A 21,684-nucleotide genomic window follows, 5' to 3' on the forward strand; every position below is an offset into this window, starting at 1 on the left:
GAAATAAACTGACCCTCATTCTCTCCTTTGTTTGTGGTGTGAAAAACGCCTTTTGTCACGCTAATGTATGTGCATGAAAGGGTTGTCAGGTCCAGTGCAAGTTTGGTTCAACAACCAAGACATTATTTTCATGAACAACTTGCTCAAGAACCAAACTGTTTGACATAGGAGACTTTCAAGAATGAAGGTTTAACTGTATATTGTTCACTATTAAGTTTTCAGTTATATGACCTTACATAAGCACCGTTTGATATTCTTAAAAACACCTTTAGTGTATGCAAAAAGAAGAAAAAAAAACATGAAAAAAATAATAATGCTCAGGCAAATACAAAAAGTGTTTTGGAATAAGACTGCTTAGCCTGGAATGCTGGTTCTATCATATGGGTACCTAGATGATCTTGGGACATTAGACTTCCTACGCCTGAAAAAATGAAAATGATCATAGTCACTAATAGTGAGGATTAAATGAGCTAAGGCATGTAAAGTACATAGAAAAGTACCTGGACACAGTGAGAGATCAACAGTAGTAGCTCTTCTAAGAGCTACGCTAATTAAAAAAACACATATATTTACTCTTACAAAATGTGACTCTGATGTATTTTAAAAATTCAATTTAATAATATAATATTAGATGACCACTCCTTTCATCCACACAAAAAATCATGTATAATAAGGAATTAAACAATGTTCCAAATAATAAAAGTTCTGCCACAACGCTAAGTAACATATCTTTTTATGCATGAGGAAAACATAAGGACAAAAAGTTAATTAATCATAGAATAATTTGCAACATATTATTAATATTTGAAACTAAACTATTTCATCGTTTTTTTAAGCAATTAAATGATTAGGGCCGAAACCGGTTTGGCTCAGTGGATAGAGCGTCGGCTTGTGGACTGAGAGGTCCCAGGTTCGATTCCGGTCAAGGGCATGTACCTGGGTTGTGGGCACATCTCCAGCTGATCGATGTTTCTCTCTCATCGATGTTTCTAACTCTCTATCTCTCTCCCTTCCTCTCTGTAAAAAATCAATAAAATATATTAAAAAAAATAAATGATTAGGGATTAGGAAATAATCAGAATGCCTTCTTTCTTACTTTCAAAAAAGCATGATCTGAATCCTTTGTGTACACACAGCCTTACCATTACTTCTATTTGACTTTATCTCATCTTATCTGAGTGGACAGCCTTAGAGAAAGGAGAACTCAGAGAAAGAAGAACTCAGAGAGGAAACTTAGATTTAAGTATTTACACAAATACTTAAAGACAATATTCTGAAGGAAGAGCTACTCTGTTATTCCTGAAGCAAGCACCTACATTAAAGCCACGATTCTCAAATGTTAGTGTAGATCAGAATCATATACAAGGCTTGTTTAAACACAGAGTCCTAGAACCCTACCCCCAGAGTTCCTGATTCAGCAGGTCTGGGTGTACTGTGAGAATATGCACTTGTAACAAATTCTCAGGTCGTTTAAAACTGCTAATCTAGGAAACACGCTTTGAGAAGAACTGTTTTAATGAAAATATTTACTATTACTAAGTTGTAATAAAACAGCAAAGGAAAGGCTACCCAAAGTCATAGAATACTCATGTTATTTCTGACTTTTAGTGAATGTAGATATAAATTCTTTTTTGGATCTACTACTTCTTTGATTCCTTTTCACTCTCCAGGACCATTTCCTACAATTCTTCCCAGCTAAAGGGATCCCCTCTACTAAGGCAATGTAAGGAAGAAAAGTAAGAATGAACCTATGAAAAGGAGAAAAATCTATATGTAATTATTCTTGATTGTTTCTGCAGCTGAATTCTGAGTGAAGTATGAATATTTATTTTTATTTAAGATTCACTAATGAAAATAAAATTACTTTAGAAAAATTCTAGATTTATACAGGTTCACATCACAGTTATACTGTTGGATTGTAGTATGCTGTTATTCAATTACATCCAGGAACATTGATTTCCCCGATTTAAAACTTTTTTTTCCATATTTTACAGGTTTATGTATGATTTAGAGACTTCAAAATTGCAAAAATACTGTTCTCGGTGATTAAGTTAAATATCAAATGGAAACTAATCAAAACAACTAAGTACGTGTGTGTGTAAATAGTATGTATGGATAAAAACAGGCATCTCTCAGAGAGTGAATCCCTATAATAAGATTTTTGGCAACTATTTTCTTATAATATTTAATAGAATATTAAGTTATGTTTATACATATTATATGCAATCATAATTTTTATTTTCTTTTTAAAATTTTTATTTTTATTTTTATTTTTTATTGCTTAAAGTATTACAAAGGGTATTACATATGTTTATTTTCTAATAGTGGACAAACAATGTAACATTTTACCCACCAAGAGGTCAAATATTTTAAGTACAAAATGTCATTATCAAGCAAATTTCTCCATCCATGCAGAGAAGTCTCATTACCACTTCTCACAGAGAAGAATATGGGCAGGTTTCTGGTGTTGTTGTTAATATTTATAAATTCCTCACAATGTATTTTAAAGGAAAGTAAACACTGTATTTATCCTTACATAAGTTAAATTCCCAAAGGAAATGGTATAAACATAAATCTCAGCTTTATACCCAACTCTATCACCTAGCAAATAACCCCCAATTATTAAAAAAACAACATTGTGCCTATAGTGTTATTTCAATTCTCATCTAAGAAGAACGTAATAAAAACTCCCTTTTCCCAATTGCAAAGCATACATGAAAAACTTATCTATTAACATGTAATAAAAGTTTTTAAAAAAATTGAAGAAGGGAATACTCCTTGGCCTTGTATCCTATACAAATAAATGAATTAATCACTTAATTTTTACTTTAAAAATAGAAATAATACTTAATCATCAGAAAACAATAACAACAAGGTTCTGTAAAAAATTCTTTTGTAAGAAAAATTAGTACAGCTTAGGAAAAAGACTAAGTAGTAACTTTTCAGTTTTATTTGAAAGTTTATTTTCATTTATTAAAAGAATTACAACATTAATTCAGCCCGCCTGGTGTTTCTCAGTGGTTGAGTGTCAACCCATGAACAAAGAGGTCACCAGTTCAATTCCAGGTCAGGGCACATGCCAATACAATGGACTCAATCCCCAGTAGGAGGTATGTAGCAGGCAGCCCTTAGATGTTTCTCTCTCATAGATGTTTCTATCTCTCTCCTTTTCCCTTCCTCTCTCTGAAATCAATAAAAACATATTTTAAAAAACAACATTCAGTCTCAGACATTTTATACACAGAAATAATACAAGGGTGCACTAGATGGGGAGTTTGCCCTACACAATCTTGAGTGAGGTTTATAATCTTAACACTTTAGGAAGTTCTTAATGTTTGGGACAGTTCTTCAGCCCTAAACATAGAATTTGTCAACTCTAGGCTGAATGCATTCTCTCAAGTTATCCATTTATCTCTCTCACTCTATATTTTTTCCTTCTCTTCAGTCACACTATGATTGTGATGTTATTTTGACTTTGGCTATTTTTCTTTTCTTTTTTAAAATATATTTTTATTGATTTCAGAGAGGAAGGGAGAGGGAGAGAGAAATAGAAACATCAATGATGAGTGAGAACCATTGATTGGCTGCCTCCTACACGCCCCCGGGATTAAACCCACAACCTGGGCATGTGCCCTCGACTAGAATCAAACACAGACCCTTCAGTACACAGGCCAATGCTCTATCCATTGAGCCAAACCAGATAGGGCTGGCTATTTTTCTTGACAGTAAAAGCAAACTCTTTTAAGAAAGAGAATTACTGATTTCCATGAAGAAAATTGCCATTACAACATGAGAAATTTATCAAGTACTCTAACAAATTTACCAACTATAGGAAAACAAAACATTCAAAGCAAATATTAATGTTTTAAATGAAATTCTATAGATCCAATGCCTGGATTAAAACAATATGACTTAAAACATAACATTTTATTATTATGGTTTTAAAAAACACAATTATATATTGGACTTTACCTATATTAAGAAAATCTCATTTACAGAGATTTATAGATTTTAAGAAATTTATTTGACTAAAGATTTAATTAACTCGTGAGAAAAACAATGTTATGAAAACCCATGGCTGCAATTATTATCAAATCTTACCAAATTTAACTGACCTGGAGACATATACAAGGCCAAGGTGATTATAAATACATGAATCAGCAGAATAAAAGTAAGATTTGCCAGGCCGGCGAGACTCAGTGGTTGAGCATCAACCTATGAACTAGGACAGTGATGGTGAACCTTTTGAGCTTGGCGTGTCAGCATTTTGAAAAACCCTAACTTAACTCTGGTGATGTGTCACATATAGAAATTTTTTGATATTTGCAAGCATAGTAAAACAAAGACTTATATTTTTGATATTTATTTTATACTAGAGGCCTGGTGCACAAAAATTTGTGCACTCGGTGGGGAGAAGGGGTCCCTCAGCCCAGCCTGTGCCCTCTCGCAGTCTGGGACTCCTCGGGAGATAATGACCTGGTGGCTTAGGCCTGCTCCCGGGTGGCAGAGGGCAGGCCCAATCCCTAGGTGCAGCCCCTGGTCGGACACAGAGCAGGGCTGATTGGGGAGTTGGGGCGCCGCCCCCTGTCATGCACAGAGCAGGGCGGATCGGGAGGTTGCGATGCCACCCCTAGTCACGCTCAGGGTACGGCCAATTGGGGGGTTGGGGCACCGCCCCCTGTCACACTTAAGGCAGGGTCGATAGGGAAGTTGCAGCGCCAACCCATCAGGCACAGAGCAGGGCGGATCAGGGGGGTTGGGGCTCCGTACCCTGTCACACACAGACCAGGGTTGATCAGGGGGTTGGGGAGCTCCCCCCTGTCACGCACAGAGCAGGGCTGATCAGGGGGTTGAGGAGATCCCCACTGTCACTCACAGAGCAGGGCCCATCAGGGGGGTTGGGGCACCGCCCCCTGTCACACACAGAGCAGGGCGGATCAGGGGGTTGGGGCGCCGCCCTCTATCACCCACAGAACAGGGCCGATCAGGGGGTTGGGGCACTTCCACTGTCACACACAGAGCCGCAGGGCGATCAGAGGGTTGGGGAACTCCCCCCTATCAGGCACAGAGCAAGGCCGATCAGGGGGTTGGGGTGCCTCCACTGTCACACTCAGGGCAGGGCCGATAGGGAGGTTATGGCTCTACCCCATCACACACAGAGCAGGGCCCGTGGGGGGTGGTGGGGGGGTTGGGGCACCGCCCTCTATCACCCACAGAGCAGGGCCGATCAGGGGGTTGGGGCCCCGCCCCCTATCACACACAGAGCCGCAGGGCGATCAGGGGGTTTGGGCGCTGCCCCCTGTCACACACAGAGCCGCAGGGCGATCAGGGGGTTTGGGCGCTGCCCCCTGTCACGCTGATCCCGGTGCCGGGAGGCATATTACCCTTTTACTATATAGAATAGAGGCCTGGTGCATGGGTGGGGGCTGGCTGGTTTGCCCTGAAGGGTGTCCTGGATCAGGGTGGGAGTCCCCACTGGGGTGCCTGGCCAGTCTGGCTGAGGGGCTGAGGGCTGTTTTCAGGCTGATGGGTGACTGAAGCTCCCAACCGCTCCATTTTTTCTTTTTTTTCTTTTTATTCTGGGCCAGCTTTAGCTCTGAGGTCTCTGCTTCTGAAAGCCTTTGTTTACCGTCTGTATTTGATACAATGTTGCGGTCTGGCTGGCTGAAGCCCGGCTGAGTAAAGCAGGTTTCTGGGGTTTTGTTTAGCTTCTATATTTGCAACATAGTTTCTTAGAGTTGCAGCTGAGAGGCCAGCAAGTCAGGCGGGGAACGTTGGGAGTCCTCCATCACTGAAGCAAGCAAGCCTCCCTGTTTGCATCAGCTGCCTGGCTGCCAGCCGCCATCTTGTCTGGCAGTTAATTTGCATATCTCTCTGATTAGCCAATGGGAAGGGTAGCAGAGTGACACCAAATTGCATGTTTCTCTTTAATTTGTGTAGATATTTAAATGCCATTTAACAAAGAAAAATCAACCAAAAAAATGAGTTCGCGTGTCACCTCTGACACGCGTGTCATAGGTTCGCCATCACTAAACTAGGAGGTCACAGCTCGATTCCCAGTCAGGGCATATACCCAGGCTGTGGGCTCAATCTCCAGTGTGGGGCATGCAGGAGGCAACTAATTAATAATTCTCTCTCACCATTGATGTTTCTATCTCTCTCTCCCCATTCCACTCTGAAATCAACAAAAATATATTTTTAAAAAAGTAAGATTTATGTCATTTTCTAGAGTCTGCTTTCACAAGTGTTGATTATTTTCAAATGTTATATGTCTTATAATTATAGAAAAACATAATAATTCTACTTTTACTTAGGATATTGCTTTCATTGTGAATTGCATTTTAATAAGCAACCTTATGTTTCTACCATTTCACAATGTTACAATTTGTATTTATTTTTGATTTTTTGTATTCTTATAGACCCCTAGCATAATGTCAAAATATAATAAATAATTAATAGATTAATTTGGTATGTGCAAGTTCTTAAATTTGGCATTCATTTTTAAATCATACAAAACAATTGATGTATATAAAAATATAATCTAGAATGAAGATGAGTAATCATGTACCCTTAAGCAATGTACCTAAAAGATAAGGCTCAGATATAAAGAAAATTATTCCATTCCTGAAATCCACAGATTTTATTAATCAAATTCTCCTATGTAACTTAGGGAATGTAGGCAGAGATAAGTGAACTGATTTGTCTAAGACTGATGCAAAGAAAATATTAGGAGAGTATTAATGACAGCAAAACCATATACTGTAAAGTTAAATTGTTAATCCGTTATTCTATATAATAAAGAGGTAATATGCAAATTAACCCTCATACCCTCACAAGATGGCTGCCTACGACCAGGCCGGCAGAGGGGTTAGTGAGGGACAACCAAAAGACTGAACAGCAGGCTGCGTGGGGCGACCAGGCCAGCGGTGGGGCCGTGAGGGGTGACCAGGCTGGTGGGGTGGAGGTAGTTGGGGGTGACCAGGCCAGCAGGAGGGGCAGTTGATGGCAACCAGGCCAATGGGGGGGCAGTTAGAGGTGAACAGGCAGGCAGGCAGGTGAGCAATTAGGAGTGAGCAATCCAGGATTGTGAGAGGGATGTCCGACTGCTGGTTTAGGCCTGATCGGATCAGGCCTAAGCCGGTAGCTGGACATCCCCCAAGGGATTCCGGATAGGAGAGGGTGCAGGCTGGGCTGAGGGGACCTCCCCACCCCCACCCTGTGCATGAATTTTGTGCACCGGGCCTCTAGTATATTATAAATAGTAATGGAAAAACACTGACTTTAAATATTTTGTTCATAGTTCACTAAACTTCTAGTATGAAACACAGACATACTAGATAGCAGATGAATAAAGTGCATCCTACATATCAAATCTGTGACACTAGATCCTACTAATAAACAATTTCTTTAAACTATAACTTTTTACAGCCACTAAGCAAAACATGAAGCTAAAAAATACCTTGCTTATTTTATTTCCCCATGGTCTTTTAAATTAAAAACTGACATTTCTCCTCATTTTTTTTTTAACAGAATCATATACATTTTCAAGTGTATGATGTACTGGTTAAGAAGTAGATAAAATTACAAAAGACTAAGAAATTAAGCCTAACTAGAATTCTCAGTATGGGAGTTTGATCTTTTATATGGTAAACTATAAACTAAATTTAAAATACACATTTTTCAGGTTTCAAGAAATGTAATGCTGGGATGTCTTTAGATAATTAAAAAAGCTTGTTTGGAGCACATTTTTGAAAACTGCTAATTGCATGTTTTGTACGAAGAAAGAAAATGAAAAACTGAAATGGAAAAAAAATCTCTCCTTTCTAGTCAACTAGAAAATAAAATGACATAAAAATTAACTGTAATGAAATAAAAACATAAGGTCAAGAATATATGTCAATTTGAGCAAAAAAGGAAAGAAGAGAAAAGAAAAGGAGAGGAAAGAAAAGAAAAGAAAAGAAGAGAAAAAAGAAAAGAAAAGAAGAAAAGAAAAGAGAGAACTCATGAGGATGGACAACAGTGTGGTAATTGGGAGTTGGTGGGGAGGAAGTGAAGAGGGCATAGAGGGGATAAAGAAAAGAATACATGTGATTTAACTGAGACGAAACAACAAACTTAGTAATATAAAGAAGGCTGTGTTTAAATAAGTTATATAAAATTTGAAAAACTAAAACTTTTCCTACTAAAAAATTGTAATATAAAAAATGTCAATGTATTAGATACTATAAAGCAGCGGTTCTCAACCTGTGGGTCGCGACCCCTTTGGGGGTCGAATGACCCTTTCACAGGGGTCACCTACATACATCCTGCATATCAGATATTTACATTACGATTCATAACAGTAGCAAAATTACAGTTATGAAGTAGCAATGAAAATAATTTTATGGTTGGGGGTCACCACAACATGAGGAACTGTATTAAAGGGTTGCAGCATTAGGAAGGTTGAGAACCACTGCTATAGAAGATCATCAAAATCCCCTTTAGGATAGAGACACTCATTTTCTGGAAAGTTCAAAGGAGGATTACTGGGTTATGGCTCACAGCTGAATTCCTCCCCAGAAAGAACCTGTCTCACCCAAAGTTATGTCGCCTCATCAGGAACAGGAGCAATCTGCATTCAAACACTAGTCATTTAGGGATCAAAAATGCTAGGTCCTTTGACTCATTTGAGGACATCTCTCAGAGCCAATCCACTTTCAGAGCTTTCCCATGGAATGGCCTGGGGTCTCCCTTATAATAGCATCACTTTTCTTCCTGACCAATCCTCTCTTCCCACTTCATTATAGGTGGTGTGATCAAAAACATTCCCCACACCCATCCAATGTGGTGCAATGGTTGAGTATTGACCCATGAACCAGGAGGTCATAATCCGATTCCTGATCAGAGCACATGCCTGGGTTGCAGGCTTGATTCCAATTGGGGGCATGCAGGTGACAGCCAATCAATGATTCTCTCTCATTATTGATGTTCCTATCTCCCTCTCCCTCTCCTCTCTCTGAAATCAATAAAACACACACACACACACACACACACACACACGCACATTTATTTATTTAAAAAGAAAACATTCCCCAGTAAATCACCTGTATTCATTGCTTTATCTACAAATTTGTGACCTGGGGTAGCAGGCAGTTAATGAGTGTTTTTTAGTATAGTTCTTGGTTCACATAATATTTTTTGAAAATACAAATTGGAAAGTCATTGATTAGGAATATGAAGTTTTAAAGAGAAATAGAGAATTTCCATTTTGCTTGTAGGAAGCTGTAAAGGGTCATTCCCACATTAATTACAAGAGAAAGCCAGATAATCTACAGAAGTATAAGAGAGCTGAGGTTGCAGGCCAAACAACCAGCCTTAAAATCTGAAGAAAGACAGGAGCCTCCAAGGAGACATGGGAGAGACACAAGAACTTGTTTCCTTGGGGCAGAGCACAGGAAGAAGAAATACTGGATAGCATATAAGCTGGTAAGAAACAGATGAAGAAAAAAAAGAAGGAAACAGATAAAGCTTTTAATAAATTGCTAAACTCCAAATGTGAGCTAATGTGAGAGAATAAAACCTTCAGAGGGGCAGACACTAAGTCTGCAGTAATTTGCAGGCTCTTCTACATAGCCCTCACCATTACTCATGATGAAGCCCAGAACAGCATGGAAGACTGAGGAACTCCATTCAGAGCTGCAGGAGAAGGGAGGGAAGCAGTAACTGCTGCAGAAAAGACACAAAGCCCAGCTTAGACCCTCCTTCTCTGTATTTCAGCTTACAGGAGGAAGCCTAGTGCAGCTGGAGAACGAGAACAGAAAAACCCTCTGCTCTGGAAATGGGTAGGTTTTTATCTTAAGTCCTGATATTTAAATATTCTCCAACTACTTGGGAATCAGCAGGAAGAGTGGGAAAGCCCTATTTCCAAGACCCAGAGCAGCACCTGCCTAAAAATAAGTCTGAACCAGAAGAAGAGAAAACAAGCCCATGTCCCCCAAACACCAGGCTTACAAGTATCCAATAACAAATAATAGAAGGATACTGTTGCAGAAGCAGCCATAGCATAGAGAGCTTCTTTGAAATATAGGATCAAAGGAAAGCCTAAAGATGAAGGTAAAATAGGAGCACCGAGTAAAACATTCTGACAAATCAGCCCCTAGAGCAGTGATGGCGAACCTATGACACGCGTGTCAGAGGTGACACATGAACTCATTTTTTTGGTTGATTTTTCTTTGTTAAATGGCATTTCAATATATAAAATAAATATAAAAAATATGTCTTTGTTTTACTATGGTTGCAAATATCAAAACATTTCTATATGTGACACGGCACCAGAGTTAAGTTAGGGTTTTTCAAAATGCTGACACACCGAGCTCAAAAGGTTCGCTATCACTGCCCTAGAGTAAAACAAGGAAAAGGGAGAGGAATTAAAAGCACTGAGAGTAACTAAAACAAGAAAACACAAACCTCCCTCAACTCCCGACTAGAATGTCTTAAATCTCAATATTAAAGGCCTAGCGTAACAGGAGTTGGGCCCATTTCCAGCATAAATATTAGGAATGTCAGTCACTACTATCCCATATATAATGTCCATTTGTCATTCAAAAAATATAAGACATACAAAGAAGAAAAATCAATGTAATCAGAATCATAAACCAACAGAAAGAGACCACAGATAAACCAGATTTTGGAACTATCAGACAAAGAATTTAAAATAACTATAATTAACATTTTAAGAGTTAATTAATAGTTGAAAAGATAGTCAACTTGCATAAACAGATGGGAAATTTCAGCACAAAGTAAGAAACTGTAAAAATCACACCATGCTACCAATTAAAAATACACTAAAAAAGACAATAATGTCTTCAATGGACTTATCAGTAGACTTCATAGCACCAAGGAAACAATCAGTGAATTAGAAAATAGTCCAAAAAAAAGACATATTAAACAAATAGAGATTAACCTGACCAGTGTAGCTCAGTGGTTGAGTGTCAACCTATGAACCAAGAGGTCCCTGGTTTGATTCCCTGCCGGGCACATGCCCAGGTTGTCCACTTGATCCCCAGTAGGATGCATGAGGAGGCAGCGGATTGATGTTTCTCTCTCATCGATGTTTCTATCTATCCCTCTCCCTTCCTCTCTCTAAAATCAATTAAAAAGCACACATTAAAACAAATAGAGGTTAACCAAAGAACTTATCTATAATAATAAAAAGCATAATATGCTAATTAGACTGGACAGCTGAACGACCTTCAGGACGTCCTCCTGGACAACCTTCCAGACGACCATGTTATGATACCCACTGGTGCCAGGCCAGCCAAGGCAGGTGATATGCGATTGATTGGGGGCCTGCCATCGCCCCATGATTGCCCTGCAGAGGGGGCCCAGACCACCGGCCGGCGGGGTGATCGATCAATTGGGGAGGCTCTATGATCACCCAAAGAGAAAGGCCCAGGCCACTGACCAGCGGGCTGCGGTGGGTGGGCAGGGCCTCCCTCTATGGGGTGTGATCGATCGCATGATCGCCCTGCAGAGGGAGACCCAGGCTGCCGGCTGGCAGGGCAATCAATCAATGGGGGGTTGTGGGGTGGTCCACAATCACTCCATGGGCTGCGGCAAGTGGGTGGGTCCTCCCTCTGTGGGAGTGATCCATCACAGAGCCCTGGCCAGGTGGGCAGGGCCTCCTCTTTGGGGTGATTGATCGCGGGACCCCCGGACAGTGAGAGGGCACAGGCTGGGCTGAGGGACACCGCCCCAGTCCACAAATTACATATACCAGTATTCATACCCCATGGACACAAATAATAGTGTGGTGAGGGCCTGGGGTAGAGCAGGGGCTGAGTAGAGGGGGATAAGGTATGGGGGGGTGGGGCGGGCAGATGGGGGACATCTATAATACTATCAACAATAAAAAAAAATTTAAAAAGAGGAAAATATATGTATATATAATGAGAAAGGGAGAGGTAGAGGGTACGTGTATGCAAAAGCTACAGAACAGTATAAAATAGACATATATTAATTTTTTAGAATCCCAGAGGGAAATGTGCTATGCTAAATAATGGCTACCCAAAGATGACCATACTATGAACCCTGGAACTTGGGAATAGGCTATGATAATTGATAAAAGGGACTTTGCAAATGAAAATCAGGTTATGTAAATTAAGATAGGGAGATTATCTGGTATTATGTAGGTAGGCACAATCTAATCACAGGAACCCTAAAAAGCACAAAACTCTATGGGTGGAGTTGGAGAGTTGTGACAGTGGAGGAAGGCAGAAAGGTGTATCAGCAAGGGAAATCAGAGAGACCCTAAGTATGAAAAGAATGTGATACATTGTCACTGGTTCTGAGTGTGAGGACTGGAAAAGAGACCCCAGGAGCTAAGGGCCACTGCAGACTGACAATCAACAAAGAATTTCAATCATAAGTACTTTAGTTGTGTGAAACTGAATTCTGCCAAAAACCTGAATGAACCTGATTAACTTCTACAGCCTCAAACTAGGAATGCAATAAGGAACACAAAAATCAGAATTTTAGCCCAGTGTGACCTCTGTTGTACTTTTTTTAAAAATATATTTTATTGATTTTTTACAGAGAGGAAGGGAGAGAGATAGTTAGAAACATCGATGAGAGAGAAACATCGATCAGCTGCCTCCTGCACATCTCCTACTGGCGACGTGCCCGCAACCCAGGTACATGCCCTTGACCGGAATCGAACCTGGGACCCTTCAGTCCGCAAGCCGACGCTCTATCCACTGAGCCAAACCGGTTTCCGCACTCTGTTGTACTTGTAAGCAACAGAACATTGCATAACAAATGGGTATTGTTTTAAGCTGCAAAATGTGTGGCAAATTATTATGGTTGCAGTAAAAAACTAATACAAGGAAAGAGAAGATATAGAAGAAAAAATGTGAAGAGATACTGAATGAGAATTTTCCAAAAATGATAAAGGCCCTTACACTGTGAATTCAAAAATCACACACACAAAAAAAAACAAGCATAATAAAAATTAATTAATAATATAGATTTGTCATAATAAACTGTTGAAGCCCAAATATAGAATGAAACATCAAGAAAGCTATCAGAAAATAAAGACAGATTATAAAAAGGAACAATGGTAAGAATGATATTCTCATTAGAAACTATGCAGGCCAGAAGACAATGAAATAAAATCTGTTTCATAAAAATGTCAGCACAGAAGGCAGGTCCAGAATGACAAAGTAGGAAGACACTGCTCACCCCCCTCCCAAGAACACAACGAATGTACATCTATATTTAGAGCAATTCCAACTGTGAGACAACTGAACAGCTTCTGCACAGCAAACAAGAGAGAAAGACTGTATAGAGAAGGCTGGGGAGCCACAGGAGCTACCTGGGAGGTGAAGAAACTATCCAGACCAGAGGAACTAGTGAGCATCACTGTTTACATTTCCCCTGCACTTGGATAGTGGGTGGAAGCTCTATCCAGTTCTCTGGCTGACCTGCAGGACTACTGTAGCATGTCCCCAGCCACCTCTCTCAGAACTAGTAGGGTACCATAGCTCCTGAACAAGGGGTTCTGCAATATAGAGACTGATCCAGCTGGTACAGAAGGGCACCGCTGTGTGCAGCCAATAGGCTGCATGTGCACACATGGTTCCCCCTCCTGAAGTGAGTGCGGAGTTAGCAAACTGCTGTGGTGCCCACACACAGATCTGCCCTTTTCAGAGAAAGTATGAAAATAGTAGGGCACTACAGCACTCACACATGGGGGTGTCCTGCCCACAGATGGTGCAGAACAAACAAAATGCATCAATGTATGCACAGGGGGTTGCCCCATCCTCACAAAGCGAGGAAATAACATAGTGTGTGGTACCCACAGACAGGGATGCCCTGTGCAGAGATAGTGGGGCACTGATGTGCGCACACATGAGGTTGCCTACCTGGCAAGGGTGTGGAACAGGCAAAGTATGATGATGTGCACACAGAACTGCCCCATTCAGAGAAAGTGAGGAACCAGTAGGGTACTGCAAAGAGTGCACTCAGAGCAACCCTGCCTAGACCCAGCTCAGGAAGCAGACAATTAAAGCAACAAGGCATAGTTTGTGCACAGGAGGCAGCCCAACCTGGATCAAAAAGAGCAAGGAAGCACTCTCAGACCTAGGCTGCTCCACCTGGAACCAACTTCTTCTGACCAGGTGGCACACCAAGCATTGCACACAATTTCACCAACTACAACTGGCCTCCCAAACCATATAGCGCAGTGGTTCTCAACCTTGGCTGCACATTAGAATCACCTGGGAATCTTTTTAAAATCCTGATTTCTGGGCCTCATCCTCCGGAAATTCTGTTTCTTTGTTATGGGGTGGGGCCACAACATTAGTAACAAAGAAACAGAATTTCTGGAGGATGAAGCCCAGAAATCAGGATTTTAAAAAGATTCCCAGGTGATTCTAATGTGCAGCCAAGGTTGAGAACCACTGATCTAGCGGAAAGTATATTTGAAGAAATAATGGCTGAAAAAATTCTTAATCTGAGGTAGGAAACATACATTCATGTCCAAGAAGCACAGAGATGAAACCAGAGAGACCTACACAAAGACATATGTAATCAATATAGCAAATGTTAGCCCGGCCAGTGCTGCTCAGTGGTTGAGCATCAACCTATGAAACGAGATCACAGTTTGATTCCCAGTCAGGGCACATGCCCAGGTTGTGGGCTTGATCCCCAATAGGGGGCATGCAGGAGGCAGCCAATCAATGATCCTCTCTCATCACTGATGTTTCTCTCTCCCTCTCCCTTTCTCTCTGAAATCAATTAAAATATATAAAAATATTTTTTAAAAATATGGCAAAAGTTAAATATAAGATACAATCTTGAAAACTGCAAGAAGGAAACAAGTCATATCCAAGGGAAAGCCCATCAGACTACCAGCTGATTTCTCAGCAGCAACTTTACACGCCAGAGGGAGTGAAAGGAAATGTTCAAAGTGCTAAGGAAAGATAAGGAAAGGTTATCTTTCAGAGCTGAAAGAGAGAGTTTTTCAGACAGGTGAAAACTAAAGGAGTTCACCACCATTATACTTGCTTTACAATAAATGTTACAGTGTTTTCTTTATGCAGAAAAGAAAAAGGCCTTAACCACAAAAAAGACAGAAAAGAATCAACCACTTACTGTAAAAAAGATATCATGAATGTCAAAAGAAAAAGTAGCAAAACTAACTATAAGTGTTACTGGGCTATAAGAAGCCAGGACCATTCCAGGGCAAGTGGAACACAGAAATAGAAACAAGAAAAGTTAAAACAAGGCCAAAGAGTGTGGGCAATTTGCAGCCAGCTTGAAAATAATAAGCCATTATCTTTCCCCACCAAGGACACTTGGGAGCAAATGGTTAAAAGCCTCCTAACTAGAGAATGCAGGAAAGGAGAGGAGCTCTCTAAGCCAGCGGTTCTTAACCTGTGGGTCTCGACCCCTTTGGGCGTCGAATGACCCTTTCACAGGGGTTGCCTAAATATATCCTGCATATCAGATATTTACATTATGATTCATAACAGTAACAAAGAAACAGAATTTCTGGAGGATGAGGCCCAGAAATCAGGATTTTAAAAAGATTCCCAGGTGATTCTAATGTGCAGCCAAGGTTGAGAACCACTGCTTTAGATCAAAAGACACATACAGACTGAAAGTGAAGGAATGGATAAAGATAGTCCATGTGAAAAGAAATGAAAAGAAATCTGAGGTAGCAATACTCATATCAGACAAAATAGACTTTAAAACAAAGAATCTAAAAAAGAAACAAAAAGGACATTATATAATAATAAAGGAGTCAATCCAAGAAAAGGATATAAAAATTGTAAATATCTATGTACCCAAAAGGAACAGAAAAAGAACAAACAAAACCCAAAGTAAGTAGAGGTAAAGAAATAATAAATATCAGAGTAAAAGAATGAAATAGAAATTTAAAAAGCATTAGAAAAAAATCATTGAAACTAAGAGCTGGTTCTTTGGAAGGATAAATAAAATTAACAATTCACATCAAGAAAAAGAAAAAGGGCCAAAATAAATAAAATCAGAAATGTAAATGAAGATATTACAACTTACACCACAGAAATATAAAAGATAGTTAAAGAATATTATGAATAATTATATGTCAACAAATTTGACAATCTAGAAGAAATGGATAAATTTCTAGAAATATACATCCTTCCAAGACTAAAGCAGGAAGAAACAGAGAATCAGAGTACACTGATTACTTGCAATAAATTGAAACAGTAATAAAAAATAACTCTGAAAAATAAAAGCTTAAGACCCAGCAGATTCATATGGGAATTCTACCAGACATTTGAAGACAAATTAATACCTGTCCTCAAACTATTCAAAAAAATTGGTGATGAAGAAAAACTTCCCAAATAATCCTAGGAAGCCAGCATTACCCTGATACCAAACCAGACAAGAATACCACAAATAAAGAAAATTAAGGATCAATATATCTGATGAACAGATATGTAAAAATCTTCAACAAAATACTAATAAGTTAAATTCAGCACTATATTAAAAATATATATACACGAAGATCAAATGAGATGTATATCAAAGCTACAAGGGTGGTTCAATATTCACAAAATAATATGATTCGCTGCATAAACATAACCAAGTATAAAAATCATGCGATCATCTTAATAGATGCAGAAAAATCATTTGACAAAATTCAACATCCTTTTATGATTGGAAAAAAAAACCAAAATCTGTTCAAAAGTGGTTATACAGGAACTTACTTTAATATGACAAACTCACAGCTAACATCATACTCAATGGTGAAAAACTGAAAGCTTTTCATCTACGATCAGGAACAAGATAAGAATGTCCACTCTCACCACTATTATTAAATACTAGAGGCCCAGTGCACAAAATTCATGCACAGGGCGGGGTGTCCCTCAGTCCAGCCTGCACTCTCTCCAATCTGGGACCCCTTGGGGGTGTCCAACTGCCCTCTTGAAATCCAGAACTGCTGGCTCCTAACTGCTCACCTGCCTGCCTGCCTGATCTCCCCTTTGTCTGCCTGATGGCCCCTAACCTTTCTGCCTGCTGGCCTGATCGCCCCTAACTGCCCTCCCCTGCTGGCCTGATAGCCCCTAACTGTCTCTGCCTTGGCCCCTGCCATCATGGCTCACACTGTCAGAATGGCTATTATCAACAAGTAAACTAATAAAATGTTAAAGAGGATGAGAAGAAAAGGAAAACCATTGTACAGTATTGGTGGGTCTTCAAAATGCTTCAGTTACTATGGAAAACAGCATGGAGATTCCTAAAAAACATACAATTAATATAATATTCAGCAATTTCTCTTTTAGGTATTTATTGGCAGAAAACAAAAACACTAATTCGAAAAGATATACACACCCCTATGTTCACTGAAGCATTATTTGCTATAGCGAAGATATAAAACAAACCAGATGCCCATCAGCAGATGAATGGATAAAGATGGTATTACTCAGCAATAAAGAAAGAAAACGATAGCTTGCCATTTGCAACAACAGGGATAGACCTAGAGGGTATTATGCTAAGTGAAATAAGTCAGACAGAGAAAGACAGATACTGTATTATTTCACATATGTAAAATCTAAACAAACAAACAAACAAAACAAAAACTCATGCAGAGATCAAACTAATAGTTGCCTGAGGAGTGGTGGAGGGGGAAGAGGGATGGGTGAAAAAGGTGAAGGGGAATAGAGCCAACAATTTACTTATATAAAAACCCTGGGTGTAATATCACATCCAGAAGCTCAACCAACTGGAAGGAAGTCAGTCCTGCAGGGGTCGTCTTGGAAACAGCTGCGCCCTCCCCAAGCTGTTTCCCAGAGGGCAAGGTTTCAGGCAGGAACCTGCCCTCAGGGCAAGGTTTCAGGCAGGAACCCACCCTCAGAGCAGAGCGTGGAAGTACTGAGTCCGGCCTTCAAACCAGACCTTGACAGTAGGGAGGAGGCAGCCCCATTCCTCATAGAATCTGCTGTTGGATAACTTGCTGTCAATGGCATGCCAGCCAGGAACCCCATTCACCTGCACCCCAGACACTGACAGGAGGGAGGAGGGAGCCCCATTCCTCACGGAATCGGGAATCGACAGGTGGCCAGCTTGCTGTCAGGGGCCTGCCAGCTAGGAATGCGATTTGCCTGCATATCTGTATAAAGTTTTAATACATTATATTAGAGGTGGTGGTGGTACTGTTTTACCCACAGTGTCTACAGGAATTGCTGCAAATTTACTTCTCGGTGGAAGCACCTTTTATTCCCAATATAAATTACCGATTCCATTAAATGAAACTTCAATTTCTAGACTCAACATAAAGAGTGAAGTTGCTAAAACTATTAAAAAGGCCCAACTTCTCATTATTGATGAATACAGCATGGCATCCAGTCATGCTATAAACGCCATAGACAGATAACTAAGAGAAATTATGAGTCTGAATGTTGTTTTTGGTGGGAAAATTCTCCTTCTTGGAGGGGATTTTTGACAATGTCTCAGTATTGTACTGCATGCTATGCAATCGGCCATAGTACAAACGAGTTTAAAGTACTGCAATGTTTGGGGATGTTTCAGAAAGTTGTCTCTTACAACAAATATGAGATCAGAGGATTCTGCTTATAGTGGATGGTTAGTAAAACTTGGAGATGGCAAACTTGATAGCAGTTTTCATTTAGGAATGGATATTATTGAAATATTCTGTGAAATGATTCTTAATGGATCTATTATTGAAGCCACCTTTGGAAATACTATATCTATAGATAATATTAAAAATATATCTAAACATGCAATTCTTTGTCCAAAAAATGAGCATATTCAAAAATTAAATGAAGAAATTTTGGATATACTTGATGGAGATTTTCACACATATTTAGAGATGATTCCATTGATTCCACAGATGATAATGAAAAGAAAAATTTTCTCATCAAATTTCTTAATAGTATTACTCCTTTGGGAATGCCGTGTCATAAATTAAAATTGAAAGTGGGTGCAATCTTCATGCTATTGAGAAATCTCAATAGTAAATGGGGTCTTTGTAATGGTACCAGATTTATTATCAAAAGATTATGACCTCACATTATCAAAGCTGAAGTATTAACAGGATTTGCAGAGGGAGAGGCTGTTCTGATTCCAAGAATTAATTTGTCCCCATTTGACACTGGCCTCCCATTTAAATTAATTCAATGATGGTTTCCTGTGATGCCAGCATTTGTGATAACTATTGATAAATCACAAGGACAAAATCTAGACAGAATAGGCATATTCCTACCTAAACCCGTTTTCGCACATGGTCAGTTATATGTTGCTTTCTCTCGAGTTTGAAGAGCATGTGATGTTACAGTAAAAGTTCTAAATACTTCATCACAAGGGAAATTAGTCAAGCACTCTGAAAGTGTTTTCACTCTTAATGTGGTGTACAGGGAAATATTGGAATAAGTTTAATCACTTTATCAGTCATTGTTTGCATCACTGTTCTTTTTATAGCATGTTTTTGTTGTTTTCATATCATATTTTTATTGTTTTTATATCATGCCTCTGTTGTTAAATTCTTTCTTACTGTTTATTTATTAATGAATTTATATATTATTTTCATATACATTTTACTAATTTCCTTTCATCTCTCACACTTCTATTATAGACAAAGGGCAAATAGCAATATTAAAATATCTCCGCTAATTAATTCCTTTTTAAAAAATATATATATTTTTTGATTTTTTACAGAGAGGAAGAGAGAGGGATAGAGAGTTAGAAACATCGATGAGAGAGAAACATTGATCAGCTGCCTCCTGCACACTTCCCAGTGGGGATGTGCCCGCAACCAAGGTACATGCCTTTGACTGAAATTGAACCTGGGACCCTTGAGTCCGCAGGCCGATGCTCTATCCACTGAGCCAAACTGGTGAGGGCAATTAATTCACTTTTAATGTGCATGAATTTTGTGCACCAGGCTACCTAGTACTATAATAAGTTAGCACAGTGACAGATTACTAGACTTAGTGTACTGATCACATCTGTAAGGTATATAAATGTCAAATCACTATTGTATACCTAAAACACATATAATACTGTATACCAACTGTACTTAAAAAACAAAAAATATCACCCCCATAATTCTCTTCCTAGTCAAAAATATCTTTCAAAATTTAAGGTAAAATAGAACTTTTTTCAAGCAAATAAAAACTGAAAGTATTCATATAGCTCACTTCTATTATAAGAACTTTTTTTAAAAATATATTTTATTGATTTTTTTTACAGAGAGGAAGGGAAAGGGATAGAGAGTTAGAAACATGGATGAGAGAGAAACATTGATCAGCTGCCTCCTGCACACCCCTACTGGGGATGTGCCTGCAACCAAGGTACATGCCCTTGACCGGAATCGAACCTGGGACCCTTGAGTCCGCAGGCCGATGCTCTATCCACTGAGCCAAACTGGTCAGGGCTATAAGAACTTTAAAAAAAATCCTCAACCAGGTATAATTTTTCCATTGATTTTTTAGAGTGTGAATGGGAGAGGAGGGAGAGGAGGGGAGGGAAAAGGAGGGGTGGAGACATTGATTGGTTGGTTGCCTCCCAGGTCTGGGGATCAAACCTGCAACCCAGGTACAGGCCCTTGATCCAGAATCAAACCCTTGACCCTTTGGTCAGAGGGCTGATGCTCTTATCATGGAGGCAAACTAGCCAGGGCTATTATAAGACCTTTTAGAGGAAGTTTTAATTGCTATATAGATAATGGACTACCCAGAATAAAAACAATAGTGATGTACTGTTTCTCAATAAGTCATGTAAAATGTATGACAAAATTAACACAAAGGATGGTAAAGAGTACTTAATTGTGAACCATTTTAAGATACACATGGAACAGTGAAATACTGTTAAAGATTAACTATGATAATTTAAAGACTTCTGGGGTAAGCCCTAGGGCAGTGATGGTGAACCTTTTGAGCTTGGCGTGTCAGCATTTTGAAAAACCCTAACTTAACTCTGGTGCCGTGTCACATATAGAAATGTTTTGATATTTGCAACCATAGTAAAACAAAGACTTATATTTTTTATATTTATTTTATATATTTAAATGCCATTTAACAAAGAAAAATCATCCAAAAAAAATGAGTCAGAGGTGACACGCATGTCATAGGTTTGCCATCACTGCCCTAGGGTAACCTCTGAAAATATTTGAATGATAAAAAAGCCAATATTAGGGAAAAACTGTATAAAAATACTCCATTAACATAGAAGAAGGCACAGTAAGGGAAAATTGAAAGTAAAAGACAGATGGAAAACAATATTTTTTAGAAAACAAGTAGCAAGTTGATAGTTATGAATGTAACCATATCAGTAACTCTATTAAATGTAAATTATGTAAAAATATTAGTTAAACTACAAACTGTAAAATTGATTTCAAAAATAAAAAGCAGGCTCTATTGACTGTCAAACTTCAGAGAGAAGGCACAAAGAGGGTAGGTGGGAAGAAAGCAACCATTGAACTTGTACGCATATATGCATAACCCTTAGACACAGACAATAGGGTAGTGAAGGCCTGCAGTGGGGGACAAGGGTGGGATGGAAGAGGTCAATGGGGAACAAAGGAGGACATATGTAATACTTTCAAAAATAAAGATATAAATAAATAAATAAATAAATAAATAAATAAATAAAAATAAAGCATCATTCCTATGAAAGTTAAAAAAACAGTTTTGAGGAGAA

The 21,684-nt window shown here is 39.1% G+C and overlaps 1 protein-coding gene across 4 annotated transcripts in view; it reads right to left on the minus strand.

The window, feature by feature from the left end:
• Positions 1-21,684, minus strand: part of NBEA (neurobeachin) — a 990,744-nt gene that overhangs the window by 551,788 nt on the left and 417,272 nt on the right. The window lies entirely within an intron of this gene.

This window comes from Myotis daubentonii, chromosome 2 (assembly GCF_963259705.1).
Source record: "Myotis daubentonii chromosome 2, mMyoDau2.1, whole genome shotgun sequence".
NCBI classification, from domain to species: domain Eukaryota; kingdom Metazoa; phylum Chordata; class Mammalia; order Chiroptera; family Vespertilionidae; genus Myotis; species Myotis daubentonii.